The sequence below is a fragment of the Schistocerca nitens genome, chromosome 2 (genome assembly GCF_023898315.1).
Source record: "Schistocerca nitens isolate TAMUIC-IGC-003100 chromosome 2, iqSchNite1.1, whole genome shotgun sequence".
Taxonomy (NCBI): Eukaryota; Metazoa; Arthropoda; class Insecta; order Orthoptera; family Acrididae; genus Schistocerca; species Schistocerca nitens.
The window spans coordinates 1,026,901,778-1,026,917,987 of NC_064615.1; the positions used below are offsets into that span (position 1 = coordinate 1,026,901,778).

The 16,210-nt window shown below is 38.3% G+C and overlaps 1 protein-coding gene across 1 annotated transcript in view; it reads left to right on the forward strand.

Moving 5' to 3' along the window:
- LOC126237376 (dynein axonemal heavy chain 7) overlaps window positions 1-16,210 on the forward strand; it is a 1,033,797-nt gene that overhangs the window by 270,898 nt on the left and 746,689 nt on the right. The window lies entirely within an intron of this gene.

A 16,210-nucleotide genomic window follows, 5' to 3' on the forward strand; every position in this document is an offset into this window, starting at 1 on the left:
GATGTCGGAGCCAACGTCGTACTGCATCAATAACTTCTTCATCATCCGCGTAGTACCTCCCACGGATTGCGTCCTTCATTGGGCCAAACATATGGAAATCCGACGGTGCGAGATGGGGGCTGTAGGGTGCATGAGGAAGAACAGTCCACTGAAGTTTTGTGAGCTCCTCTCGGGTGCGAAGACTTGTGTGAGGTCTTGCGTTGTCATGAAGAAGGAGAAGTTCGTTCAGATTTTTGTGCCTATGAACACGCTGAAGTCGTTTCTTCAATTTCTGAAGAGTAGCACAATACACTTCAGAGTTGATCGTTTGACCATGGGGAAGGACATCGAACAGAATAACCCCTTCAGAGTCCCAGAAGACTGTAACCATGACTTTACCGGCTGAGGGTATGGCTTTAAACTTTTTCTTGGTAGGGGAGTGGGTGTGGCGCCACTCCATTGATTGCCGTTTTGTTTCAGGTTCGAAGTGATGAACCCATGTTTCATCGCCTGTAACAATCTTTGACAAGAAATTGTCACCCTCAGCCACATGACGATCAAGCAATTCCGCACAGATGGTTCTCCTTTGCTCTTTATGGTGTTCGGTTAGACAATGAGGGACCCAGCGGGAACAAACCTTTGAATATCCCAACTGGTGAACAATTGTGACAGCACTACCAACAGAGATGTCAAGTTGAGCACTGAGTTGTTTGATGGTGATCCATTGATCATCTCGAACGAGTGTGTTCGCACGCTCCGCCATTGCAGGAGTCACAGCTGTGCACGGCCGGCCCGCACGCGGGAGACAGTCTTGCTTGACCTTGCGGCGATGATGACACACGCTTTGCCCAACGACTCACCGTGCTTTTGTCCACTGCCAGATCACCGTAGACATTCTGCAAGCGCCTATGAATATCTGAGATGCCCTGGTTTTCCGCCAAAAGAAACTCGATCACTGCCCGTTGTTTGCAACGCACATCCGTTACAGACGCCATTTTAACAGCTCCGTACAGCGCTGCCACCTGTCGGAAGTCAATGAAACTATACGAGACGAAGCGGGAATGTTTGAAAATATTCCACAAGAAATTTCCGGTTTTTTCAACCATAATTGGCCGAGAAAAAAAATGTGTTGCATTACTTATTGAACTGCCCTCGTATGTTGGGCTATCAAATTACAAGGCCTTTTGAGCCTCTATCAGTGTGATTTCTGGATGCCACAATTCACACCTGATAATTTGTTTAGATTGCAAACTGGTATTTTCTAAATGCCAACATCAGACTGCATTCTCTCCCGACTTATATAAGGCACATGACACCACTTGACACCATCACATTGTACTTACCCATAATGACTGAAGTTTTTGAAGTTCCCTACTACATTTTATCTGTCAGTCTTTATCACTCTGCTTTTGCTTTTGGTATATCTATCAATCTGTAACCTCGGTTGAAAACCAGCTCTGAGAAGCCAAATGGCCTCCAGTTCAACCCTTCCTCATGCTTCCAATTTCCTCCTGTGAAAACACATGTCATGTATCTCTGTTATTGTACCAAGGTTCATCCTGACTCATAACTTCATAACTCTACTTGGATAGAGTTATGGGTACCCAACACTTGCACACTGTTGTGCAGTCCTGATTTTTGGGGTTCCTCTTTGCTAGAAAGATGACATAGCTGCTCCATGTTTGTCAACTTAAGAGTAGCTGCATGTGAAAGTCGAATGCTCTCTTATTTCTTGCCCACATCACTTATGGTGCAAATCTTGCTACTCTACGCAGTATTTATCAGGTCCTTGTCTCATCACAACTGGACTATGGTTGCCAGGTTTATGACTCGGTGTATTTTTGGCTCTGAAATAATTGGACTCAATACATCACCATGGAGTTTGACTGACTGCTGGCACCTACCTTGTGGACAGTCTTCTCTTGAAAAGCAGGGATATTACCCCTTTAGGCCTTACAATACCAACTCTTAGTTAATTTTTTAATCCCCATATGACAGTGTCCTGAACATCCAACTTATGAAATACTTAAATTCACATAACAGTGTCAACTCCCTGACACTCACCAACTGGTGGGTTTACCACATAGAATATTCCTCAAGGCTGTCTTTTGGGATCTCCGCCTGCTCCCCTTAGATTGCATTTCCCATGTTTTCCCAGGCACTCCTCCATGTTTAGTAGCCATACCATGAATTAGAACCAGTCTGTTCAAGAACCAAAAGTTTCTATTGCCCCCAGGACCTTTCAACTTCTGTAGCTTTCAATTCTCTGTGAGTACGAGGGTCCTAGCATCATATACACTGTAGGCTGCAAGACTATTGATAGGATGAGGTATGCTTTCACATCTCCCATTGCTCAACAATTACTCACCCAACATTCACTTTGACAACCCCAGGTGCAGATTTGCAGATGCATATAAGACCTGTACTCACTCAGAGATGGAGCAACATCTGGTGGGCTTACTGGCCCCTCTAATGAACTCCGCACTCTCAATGAACTACAGCTCCATAACACTCCTCCTTTAGTTCCTTCCAGAAGGAAACCACAACACTGCTTGTTCCCACATTGGTTACCGGTATACCAGATTAACCCATATGTTTATTTCATGACCGATTTCTACACTAACTATCTGCTGTCCTCATATTCTCAGATTTGGATAGAATAATGTTAATATAGTAAAGCGCATAATTGTACAACAAGTATATACAAAGAACCATATTATTTGAATAATATAAACTGCATACTCCCAGAAATACAACTACACATCAGTCTTGTCTCAGTCTTGTCAAAATACTGAGAGCATGCTCCAGTTATAATAATACAATTCCAAACTGGTTTGCCAAATGTATAAAACATGCTAAATAAAATATTCATAGAGTCAGTATCCATTACACCAGTTATCCTTTAGGCACCTAATCCATGGCCTGGGCATATTTTCTGAGATTTCTTGTCCTTAATTCAGAATGATTTTTCCAGGTGTGTGCTAATATTTTAATAAAAAAATTTTAAAGCAATTATTGTGTTATTCGGGCTCTTAGGTTAACCATTTTTTTCACCTTATGACACCATTTTGTGTTTACCATACATCACTGACACTGTAATATTTTTTGCTAGGTTTATATTTTTGTTACTTTTTGGGATCCTTTACACTAGTTTCCATAGAGTACCCCAGACGGGTTACCCTCCCCCTCCTCCTTTACCTCTTTATCCATTAACCTTGTAGTTTATGTGCATAATGTGATACACCTCTAAGGCTGCTCTGATGTATGCTTTCTTACCAAGCTCAGATGCAACAATTATAATATTTTCAATGTTTTTTTTTTGTGTAATAGATAACAGGCTGCATTATGGCCAAGACAGATTTTTTATTGTCTTACCTTCTATTGTCAAGCTATATTACATTTTCTACATATAGTGCTGCAATCTATGCACATGTGAAACGGCTTACTGTAGTCGTTCTCACTCTAAAGTGTTTTGTAATTAGTTGGATTCTTTTAGCTCTGTAATACAGTCAAGTTGCCATTTCTTTTTATATAGTTCAACATGTCTGAAGATGAATGACATTGTCCAAAGCCAGTCAGTTTGAAATAAGTCAAACAGTAATCAACAGATGGAAAATAAATTTGTTTTCTTAAACACTTTTATCTGGTAGTCTCATGATGACCTACAAGCAAAATGTGTAGATGAATAGTTTTAACAAGAAGGGCATTTTTATTGTTGTTGTTGTGGTGGTGATGTTCAGTCCAGAGAGTGGTTTGATGCAGCTCTCCATGCTACTCTATTATGTGCAAGCTTCTTCATCTCCCAGTACCTACAGCAACCTACATCCTTCTGAATCTGTTTAGTGTATTCTCTCAGTCTCCCTTTACGATTTTTATCCTCCATTCTGCCCTGCAATCCTAAGTTTGTGATCCCTTGATGCCTCAGAACATGTCCTACCAACCAATGCCTTCTTCTAGTCAAGTTGTGCCACACATTACTCTTCTCCACAATTCTATTCAGTAACTCCTCTTTGGGACCGATGACCGTCGCAGTCTGGTCCCTTTAATCCCCCAAACCAACCAACCAGTAACTCCTCATTAGTTATGTGATCTGCCCATCTAATCTTCAACATTCATCTGTAGCACCACATTTAGAAAACTTCTGTTCTCTTCTCATCCAAACTATTTGCTGTCCATGTTTCACTTCCATACATGGGTGCACTCCATACAAATACTTCCAGAAACGACTTTCTGACACTTAAATCTATACTCGATGTTAACAAATTTCTCTTCTTCAGAAACACTTTCCTTGCCATTGCCAGTCTTCATTTTATATCCTCTCTACTTTGACCATCATGAGTTATTTTGCTCCCCAAATAGCAAAACTCGTTTACTACTTTAAGTGTATCATTTCCTAATGTAATTCCCTTAGCATCAACTGATTTAATTCGATCACATTCCATTAATCTCCTTTTGCTTTTGTTGATGTTCATCTTAATCCATCCTCCTTTCAAGACACTGTCCATTCCGTTCAACTGCTCTTCCAGGTCCTTTGCTGTCTCTGACAGAATTACAGTGTCATCAGATTTTTTATTTCTTCTCCATCGATTTTAATTCTTACTCCAAATTTTTCTTTTGTATCCTTTACTGCTTGCTCAATATACAGATTGAATAACATTGGGGATAGGCTACAACCCTGTCTCACTCCCTTCCCAACCCCTGCTTCCCTTTCATGCCCTCGACTCTTATAACTGCCATCTGGTTTCTGTACAAATTGTAAGTAGCCTTTCGCTCCCTGTATTTTACCCCTGCCACCTTCAGAATTTGAAAGAGAATATTCCAGTCAGCATTGTCAAAAGCTTTCTGTAAGTCTACAAATGCTAGAAACTTAGGTTTGCCTTTCCTTAATCTATCTTCTGAGATAAGTCATAGGGTCAGTATTACCTCACGTGTTCCATTGTTTTTATGGAATCCAAACTGATCTTCCCCGAGGTCGGCTTCTTCCAGTTTTTCCATTTGTCTGTAAAGAATTCGTGTCAGTATTTTGCAGCCGTGACTTATTAAACTGATAGTTTGGTGATTTTCACATCATTTTCATTATTACTGTCACCCAAAATAAGCAAGCTTGTGTTTCACATAATGGTCACAGGCCTCCTGCACAGCTTTGTCACTATTTAAACAAATTTGTTCTACTTCAGCTATTTTCCACAGTTTCTAGCTATTTCCATACAGCTTTTTTCTGAATTGTTAAAAGTGTTTCGTATTTGCGTACGATGGAGAGTATTATGGTTTGGTATGGGCGTCCGCAGAAATTTACCAATAGAAGGGGGGCTACAGCACTGTAATTCTCCATTTATTTTATGTAACCGATTTGGCGCATTTCAGAATGTATCGCGCCCTGAGAAGCGGATTTGCCAAGAAACCTACAAAATGTACTGTATCTGTAATGATTGATCGGTAACCTTTCAATATTGTAATGTAGATTAGTTTTATATCAAAATGTTAAACATATTGAAGGATAGTGAACTGACGATTTGGGAGTGAAAGGGCTACAACAAGAAATATTAGTTCCAAAGGAAAAATTTTTTCAACTTTTTTAAAACAGCCACTAAAAAAAATTTCACAGATTTATGGTCAAACAATGGAAACAGGGTAGAATGTAACACATTTATGGTCGTGAGCCTTAACAATAAAACAAAAAATAAATCACATGCCAAAATGACACCAGAAAGTCAATACAACGTGAGTTAAAGCAGCCAAAATGCAGTAAGCTGTGTCAGCAAGCCTGGAGAGAGACTCCTCCTGGCAACTTGAGAATATGCTGCAGTAACCTCATGAACCATGGACCTTGCCATTGGTGGGGAGGCTTGCATGCTTCAGCAATACAGATAGCTCGTACCGTAGGTGCAACCAGAATGGAGGGGTATCTTTTGAGAGGCCAGAAATATGTGTTGTTCTTGAATAAGGGCAACAGCCTTTTCGGTAATTGCAGAGGCAAGAGTCTGGATGATTGACTGGCCTTATAACATCAACCAAAATAGCCTTGCCTGTGCTGGTTCTGTGAAAGGCTGAAAGCAAGGGGAGCTACAGCCGTAATTTATCCTGATGGCATGCAGCCCTACTGTATGGTTAAATGACATCCTCTTGGGTAAGATATTCTGGAGGTAAAATAATCCTCCATTCGGATCTCTGGGCAGGGACTACTCAGGTGGATGTCGTTGTCAGGGGAAACAAAACTGGCATTCTATTGATTGGAGCTTGGAATGTCAGATCCCTGAATCAGGCTGGTAGGTTAGAAAATTTAAAAAGGAAAATGGGTAGGTCAAAGCTAGATATAGCGGGAATTAGTGAAGTTCGGTGGCAGAAGGAACAGGACGTCTGGTCAGGTGAATACAGAGTTATAAATACAAAATCAAATAGGGGTAATGTGGGAGTGGGCTTAGTAATGAATGAAAAAATAGGAGTGCAGATACGCTACTATGGACAGCATAGTGAGTGCATTATTGTAGCCAAGACAGAAGCAAATCCCACACCCTCCACAGAATTACAAGTTTATATGCCAACTAGCTCCGCAGATGAGGAGATAGAGGAAATGTATGAAGAGATAAAAGAAATTATTCAGAGAAGGAAAAGTAGTAGGTGAATATGGACGGGAGAAAGCAGTGAAAGAGGAAGCTGCTTGGTAAAATTTTCACAGAGGATAATTTAATTAGATTCCCCCAACAACATGTATAAAATATATTGGTGACTAGATCACTCTTTCCTCCAAGAAAGTGGTTTTTATTTTCAGTTAGCCAACAGTTTGCATCTCTGCAGTAGCACAGGAGAGCACAGTGTTCATTTGTGCAGTCTTTCATGACCTGGTAATTAAAAATGATTTACGTTGGTTGTGTGTGTGTTTTGTAGTTTAAATTATTAAATTTCGTGTGTATTTGTGAATTTACTAGGCACAGCCCTATGTTTCAATAATTGACTACTGTAGAAATTCACTGTGTTTAGCATCGATAGGGACTGTGATTTCTGTGTTTGGATGCAAGCTGTGTTAGTAACCCTTTGCTCACAGCTCCAGGTGGTGGTGGCTTTGGTCACATGGGTTGAAACTGTTGCATCACTGTAGGAGGGCAGTTCCAAAATGCCTTTCTGGTTTGTCTAACAAATAGTTTTAGGTTTCATATGCTATCTATGCCTGATAAAAGTCCTGTACCAGATGCAGTTGCCTGTCTTGTTTCCAAGGAAGCCTCTCGGCCTGCAAGATCTGGGTATTCACAGAGGATGGGATTACTGGTAGTTGGGAGATCCAATGATAGGCATTTAATGGGACTTCTTAGGGATATGGCTGTCAAGGAAGGGACGAAGTACAGAGTGCACTCGTGTGTGCATATCGGGAGGAGTCTTTCCAGATTTAGAAAGGGTGCTTCTGGATGTCATAAAGAGCACAGAGTACAGCCAATTGCAGGTGGTGGTTCATGATGTGTGTCACTTTGGATCAGAAGAGGTTATCTCTGGTTGCTGAGGTGGTAAAGACTGCCAATCTCACTTGCAAGGTGAAGGCAGAACTCCCATCTGCAGCATTATCAACAGAATGAACTGTGGTCCTTTGGTACAGAGTTGACTGGAAGGTCTGAATCAGAGGCCCAGACAGCACTGTGACCTTGTATGCTGCAGGTTCCTTGCTGTGTCTCATAGAGTGGTGGCGTTTTGGGCTCTACCGAATAGGTCAGGGGTTCGCTACACACAGGATTTGACGATGGGGATAGTGAGGGCTGTGTGGCATGGACTGGGCAGTTTTTTTAGGTTAGTGAGTCTTCAAAAAGTACAAAAAGGGCTTCAGTCACAAAGCACACAGGACAAATGCAGGAGGGAAGACCAAGGAACAATCCGTAATATAGTTTTAAGTCTACATATTTGTATAGGGAAAGAACTGGACCTTCAAGCACTAATAGAAAGCACTGAAGCTCAAATTTGTGTATGTACTTAAAGCTGGCTAAAGCCAGAGATAGGTTCAGCTGGAATTTTTACAAAGGACATTACAGTGCTCAGAAATGATATAAAATGCAGCAGATGGTGTTATGTTTGTTGCTTTAGTACTAGTTTATCTTCTAGTGAAACTGAAGTAGACAGTTCCTGTGGGTTGGCATGGGTAGTTATACTAGGCTACTTGAATAAACTAATAATTGGTTGCTTTTACTGACACCTGACAACTGAGATGATACAGCTGCTGAACGGTTGAAAGAAAACTCGAGTCTCATTTCAAATTGGTACCCCACTCATACAATTATAGTTAGTGGTGCCTTCAATCTCCCCATGATGTGTTGGCAAAAAGACATGTTCAAAGCCACCAGTAGGCATAAAGCATTGTATGAAATCATACTAACTGCTTTCTCCAAAAATTATTTTGAACATCTAGTTTAGGAGCTCACTCAAAGTGTAAACAGTTGCAGAAACATGCTTGAGCTCTCAGCTACAAGTAACACTTAGCAGATAGGGAGCATTATAATGGATACAGGAATTAATGTCCACAAGGTCATTGTAATGGGACTGAATATAAGAATGCAATTATTGCATGTAAAGATGGCCCCAGTAGGACTGTCTGGTGATAGGATGCTCCAAAATAAGTTGAATTTAATGGTTCTTCATGCAGAAAGTGTAAAAAATGTGTAGTCAAAGGAATTCGGTGCATTAAGTGCAACTTTTGGTTACATGAGAAGTGCGCAAATGTTTGTCTGAAATTTATAAATGCTGATATTCAGTGGACATGCCTCGACTGTACAAGTGATGAAAATGCACGATTAACATCCGCACTAAGTTCTAAGGATGAAATTATTCGTCTCCTTTAAAGTTACATTGATGTTCTGAAAGCAGAACTTTTGTTGCTAAAGCAAGAAAATTTGCATTGAAACATGAAAAGTGTTGTGTATGTGAAAATACTTCAGCATGGACCTGCTTTGGCAAATATGCAGAGTGACAGAACTGACAAACAATGAAAAAATTCATTACAAAAGAAAAAGAAACTGAAGAACAAAACAAATATAAGTTAACCAGTGTAACATACAAAAAAGACAGAAAGAAGCATTATAATAAGACAGAAAGTGAATTCTTTATTATAGGTGACTCTCTTTTGACAAACATAGTCGTTCCAAACTCCGAAATCGATGTTCGACCTGGAATCAGGACGCATCAATTGCACACAAACCTAAACAATGTCTTAAACTCAAGAGAGAAAACAGCAGATAAGCATAGCAGAAATCCAAAAGGTGTTTTTGTCCATGTGGGGACAAATTCACTTTGAAACAACAGCGAGAAAGAAATTGTAAACCGCACAAGGAACCTCGTCCGAATGGCCAGAACTCTCTACTCGAATTCCAGAATAATAATAAGTGGCATTGTGTATGAGAGATCGGTGAGTGACAGCTATGTGCAGAAAGGCAATATTAAAGAACAGTGCAATAAACTGGGAGTCATTTTCATTGATCCCAACAAATTTCTAAGTGGAAAGTGTCTTGCCAAAGATGGTCTACATCTGAATAGGTTGGGCTCAAAAATATTCAGTAAGATTTTCATAGATACTTGCCAGGTCATAAAAAATAAGGGGAACTGATAAGTAGTGATGGGGGTGAAAAAACTTGTGTAACATTATCTGGCAAGAAATGTGCTGAAGTCCGTAACTAATAGTCAAAGTAGGTATGTTATCCACTGGAATATAAATGGTTTAAACACTGATGCTTCTAACAATAAAAGCTCCAAAACAGATGAATCGGAAATCATTCTGTCAGAATTTGCAAATATTAGAGTTGTTTGTTTAAATGAGCACTGGTTTACTGAGGACACAAAATTCTAAACAAAATAGGGAACTTCAGTTTAGCTAGTAGCTTTTGCAGAAGAAATCTTACTGAATATTTTTGAGCCCAACCTATTCAGATGTAGACCATCTTTGGCAAGACACTTTGCACTTAGAAATTTGTTGGGATCAATGAAAATGACTCCCAGTTTATTGCACTGTTCTTTAATATTGCCTTTCTGCACATAGCTGTCACTCACACGTGGAGGCTCATGTATACTTCTACATAGTGATATAAATTATGAGACCAGAAACTGCTCTAATTATTTAAATGAAGAATGTGTGTTTGAGAGCTGTTGTATAGAAATAGTGGACTCACTAGCAAATGTTATAATAATCTCAATATACAGAATTCCAGGGATGTCAACAAAAGAACTATTCTTATCTAAGCTTCAAATTATGCTAGAAGACCTTTGTAGAGAAAAAAGAAAAAAAAATGTAATAGCTGCTGATTTTATTATTGCTATCACATGTGACAGTAGCCACTCTTCAAGATTCACAGACTTAGTAAAGAAATATGGTTTCAAATTGAATTTCTTTGAATCTGCCAGAGACAATGGACAATCAGCAACATGTATTGACAATGTTCTAACTAATTATGTATATGAAGACGTGTATAAATTTTGTCTAGATCCAGGTATTTCAGATTATTGCGCATTGTTCATTGAGCTGCCACATACAGAAAGGAACATCTCATGTATGAGAACCCATATGAGCAGGAACTTCAGCAAAGAAAACTTGCTATCAATTTAGTGAGAACCTGAAAGAGAAAACATGGCCTATTGGTCATTGTAACTCAAGTGACGAAAGCTTTGAGAAATTCCTAAATAGTTTTCTTGGTGTCTTTAATAAAACATTTCCAACTAGACCCTGGAGCAATAAAATAACAAATAAATTGGATTACCAAGGGCATAAAAATTTCCAGTGTAAGGAAAAGGCAACTGCACAGAGTACTAAAATGCAATAAAGATATTGATTTCATTAAATATTTTAGACTCCATAAAACCATATTTAAAAGAGTTGTCAGGGCAGCAAAATAACTGGCAAATAACAGGCTAATTTTAAATCATAAAAATAAGACAAAGGCTGTTTGGTCAGTCATTAAATCTGAGTTAGGTGTTAAAGCCTGTAACCAAGAAATTTCAAAATTGACATTGAAGGGAATACTATTGTAAATCCAACTCAAATACCAGAGTACTTGAATGAATTCTTTATAAATGTAGCAAAGTCTGATGTAACAGATTATCACAGCAAGGTAAATCCCTTTGCCCTAAGTGAAAACTAAAAACTTTACAAAATTCTTAAAAGTTTCTGTGGAGGATGTAGAAAATGCTATTCTAACATCAAGAAGCAAAAAATCTGCAGATTTGGATGGAATATCCACCAAAGTTATTAAAGTGGTACACAACAGAATTGCAAACCCACTAGCTGAAATAATAAATCAATGTTTTGAAGAGGGCTGTTTTCCAGAGGTACTGAAATGTGCTCAAGTCAAACCACTCTTCAAGAAGGGATCAAGAGAGATCATGGGAAATTATTGTCTTACCTCAATTCTCCCAGTCCTGTCTAAAATATTTGAAAAACTTGCTGTAGCACAAATCCAAAACTTAATTGCAAAATATTATGTTATTCTAAACAATCAACTTGGTTTTCAGCAGGGGAAAAACACCATAGATGAAGTAAACAGTTTCATTGAAAAAATAAGTACATTAGACAAGAGAAATAAGGGGCAGGAATTTTCTGTGACCTCACAAAGGCGTTTGATTCTGTAAACCATGCATTGCTTCTTTACAAACTTGAAAAGTAAGGTATTAGAGGCAGTGCCCTCCAGAGGCTTAAACCCTACTTATCCAACAGAAAGCAAAGAGTTAACATTTCTTCAAATGGCACATATTATTTTTCTGACTAGAAAAAAATATCTCGGGATGTTCCACAAAGGCTCCATATTAGGCCCAGTCCTATTTCTCTTTTATGTTAATGACTTACCATTAACTATGGCTCCCCATCAGTTCTGTTCGCAGATGATACTGCTGTCTTAGTTGAAGATCGGGATTCGGAAAAAATTCCCAAATCTGTGATCAGTACCCTCAGTGCCATAGAAACTTGGTCTCAGCCAAATGGATTGAATCTAAACATATCTGTGACTCACGTGATGCAGTGAAAACCAAACAGTCAAAATGTGAGCAGATTAAGATTGTACACAAAAACCAAGGTACAGAAGAAGTTGACTCAGTCAAATTCTTAGGTTGAAATGTAGATAAAAATTTGAACTGGCAGGCATATATTGAATACCTGGCAAACAAACTGAGCAGTTTTGCATTTGCAATGCAAATATTATCAACTGCAACTGACATGGACACACGAAAAGCAGCATATACAAGCTGCTTCGAATCCATTATTAGGTATGGTATTGTTTTTTGGGGTAACTTGACAAACATAGTGTGGATACTAAAAATGCAGAAAAAAATCATTCAAAATATGTGCACTGCAAATCATAAAGAACCATGTTGACCATTATTGAGAAAACTTAAAATACTGACTCTGCCATCCTAATACATATATGAGATTATTATATTTTTGTACACCAGACATGAATTATTTGAGGGAAACCATTTTGTCCATTCACATGATATTAGAAACAAAGAAAATTTTATGCTCCCCATCCACCACCTCAGACTGTAAGCCCAGGGAACTCAATACAGGAGAATGAAAATTTGTAATAAATTGAAAGGGAACAATTTGATGCAGATGAATTTAGGTTCACTTAAAAGAAAACTATATGAGGTACTGACACTGAATTGTTATTACTCAGTAGATAAATTCATGCAGGACAAATTGGAAATTTTAGCTGGGTACAATGTGTTACACATTCCAGGAAATATCCTTATAGTGTTATTATATATTTTAGTGCTGTTATTTATTAATATAAAAATCATTGTAACTGTTTTATAAATTTTTGACATGTCTCCTGTACGCATACCAAATGGATTGCAAATGTATGTCATGAGATGAATAAAACACAAATTCACAAAAATAACACCCAAATCTAAAAAAATAAACACAAAATATATCTATTTAAAAAAGCAGCTGAAAATTCATTTTACACCTTTGTGAGGGACAGTCTCCATGCCTTGCAAACTAATTATGTATGTATAGATAAGATGTGGCTTGTATTCCAGCAAAAAATTGTGTAGATGGCAGTTGAGTTATATATCCCAAGTAAATTAATAAGAGTTGGTACTAATCCCCAGTGGCACACAATACAAGCCTGAAGACTGCTGCAGAAGAAATGCAGAATGAGAAAAACATGCAAAATTTAGAAGAACGTAAGATCTCCAAGATTGGTGATATTTTACAAAAGCTCAAAATTTACCATGGGGCTTCAGTTGCTTTAATAGTTTCCACAAGTGAAACTATATTTTGAATCTGACAAAAAAATCCAAAGAGATTTCTAGTTGTGTGTAAAGTACAACAGCAGCAGGACTCAATCACTACCTTCACTGCATGAAAGCACTGTTACAGTGCAATTAAAGTGGAGTTAATAAACAATGTTTTTAAAAATTCATTTGCAAAGAAGACAAAGTAAATATTCCAGAATTCAAATCAAGTACAGCTGCCAACCTGAGTAACTTAAAGATAGACATCCTCAGTGTAGCAAAGGGGCTTACATCATTTAGTAAAAGCAAGTCTTGTGGTCCAAATTGTGTACCAGTTAGGCGCCTTTCAGAGTATGCTTGTGTAATAGCCCCTTACTTAGCAATCACATACAAATGCTCACTGAATGAAAGATCTGTTCCTAAGGACTGGAAAGTTGCACACGTCTCGTCATTACTCATGAATGGAAATAGGAGTAATCTCCTGAATTACAGACCCATGTCACTGATGTTGGTTTGCTGTAGGATTTTGGAACATAAAATGTGTTCCTTTGAATTACCTAGAAGAAGATCATCTACTGACACATTGTCAGCATTGATTCAGAAAACACGATTCTCGTGAAACTCAGCTGCCTCTTTATTAACATGAAGTAATGAGTGTTACCTACAGGGGATATCAAATTGATTCCATATTTCTGGATTTAGAGACGGCTTTTGAAACTGTTCAACACAGGTGACTTCTAGACAACTTGTATGTCTATGGAGTATCGTCTCAGCTGTGTGACTGGATTTGTTATTTACTATTTCCTGTCAGAAAGGTCACAGTTCATAGTAATTAATGAAAAGTCATTGAGTGAAACAGAAGTCATATATCTGGCATTCGTTAAGGGAGTATTATAGGCCCTCTGTTGTTCCTAGTCTACATATAGATGATTTAGGAGACAATTTGAGCAGCTCTCTTAGATTGTTTGCAGATGATGCTGCCATTTACCATCTAACAGAGTCATAACCAATCAAAACCAGTTGAAAACTGATTTAGGTAAGATATATGTATTGCGCGAAAAATGTGACATCACCCACATGAATACTAAAAGAAATCCATTAAATTTCAGTTACGCAGTAAATCACACAACTATAAAGCTATTGATTCTACTAAAAGCCTAGGGCTTACAATTATTAACAACTTAAATTGGAATAATTATGCAGATAATGCTGTGGGGACAGCAAACCAAAGACTGTGTTTTATTGGTAGGACACACAGAATCTGCAACAGGTCTACTAAAGAGACTGCCTATACTAGGCTTGTCTGTCCTCTTCAGGAGTATGGCAGGGCAGTATATTATCCTTAGCAGCTGGAAGTGATGGAGGTCATCAAAAAAGTTCAAAGAAGGGAAGCTATTTTTGTAGTACTGTAAAACAGGGAAGAGAGTGTCAGATATGATGGATGAGTTGGGGTGACAATAACTGAAACAAAGTCATTTTTTGTTGCAGCAAGATCTTTTCACAAAATTTCAGTCACCAAACTTTCTCATCTGAATGTGAAAATATTTTTGTGATGCCCACCTGGATAAGGACAAATGTTCACTGCAGCAAAATAAGAGAAATCAGAGCTTGGACACAAAGATTTAAGGGTTCATTTGTCCCACATGTTACTTGAGAGTGGAACAGTAGAGAAATAGTCTGAAGGTCATTTGATGAGCCCTCTGCTAGGCACTTAAGTGTTAATTTCAGTGTAATCATGTAGATGTAAGTCTATGATTGTAAACTTTTTTTGTTGTGCATGCTGACCTTGGTGGTCCTTGATCATACCTCCTCCACCTGGCACCCTGATCATCCATCTTTCACCGTTTTAATTACTTTTATATGTGTGTAGCCCTTTTTTCCTGTTACATCCTAAATATATAGACTCCAGTGAAGGCAAGACCTTAAGGATCATTTATCCTTGACATTATCTAATGACAAAAGAATAGGTTTTGATGCTTCATCTGAGAGAGTGGGACATTTGTGCAAGTTCCATCTTGTGCCAGAAACAGAAGAAAGTCTTTTGCTGCAGAACATGGGATTCTTGCAAATGAACTGAGTTTCTTTGATTATTTCACCACCTTGTTGTACTATTCTTGATCCATCTGATTTTTGTTTTCAGTCTTACAATTCTGGATCTCCTCTCCATGTGTCTAGATTGATTTATTTACTGTTGTACTGTCTTACCCCATCATTGAGTCGGTAGGGAGAGCGGGATGTCAGATATGAGGGAAATCCCTCTGTCTGCCTGTCTGCAGAGGAGCAATTTGGGGGGGGGGGGGGCATTATTGTCTGCACTCTGGCCTGAACCATATACTTTTACGTCTCTGTAAATTATCAATGTTGCTTTTAGTGTCTTGATTTTCTCACTTCTATGTACTGTTGCAATTCAAACAATCTCTGTCTGTAGTAACTAACTATGCATCAACTACTCTTTGAATGAGGGACTGGTGACATAGCAATTCAGTCCCCTAACTCCCAACCAACCAACCAACCAAAGATGAGTCCGTGTGATCGAAAGTAATGAAAGTAACAGTACATATACTTTATGTCAGAATTTCTTCATTGCAAAAGAGAGACAGGAGAGGATATGTGATGAAGTTTGTACCAACTAGAAAATCTGGTAGAAACTTCATGTTGATATATTCTGTCAGACAATGAAAATGAAGTGCTTGCAAGCATATCTGATACCCTTAACTGTAAAAATGATGTGACATGAAGGGAACTGATACCCATGATAGTAATTAATTTTAACTTTTAACATTATAGTTCACCAGAGTAGAGCAAAGAAGAACTTTTGTGTCTTAAGATAAAACTATTTATGGAATCAACAAAATGCTTTAATTGCAAGAAATATTGTCTTATTGCAGTGCCTTTCAAATGATGAATGACGTGCAAGACTTATCACAATACATAATTCTTGTCTCCACGGATCTGCTTGAAATTTTAGGAAAAGGTGTGGTATGTAGCATCAACTATTCTGTGATTTAAAAGAAAAGAATAAATTGAAACTACATGA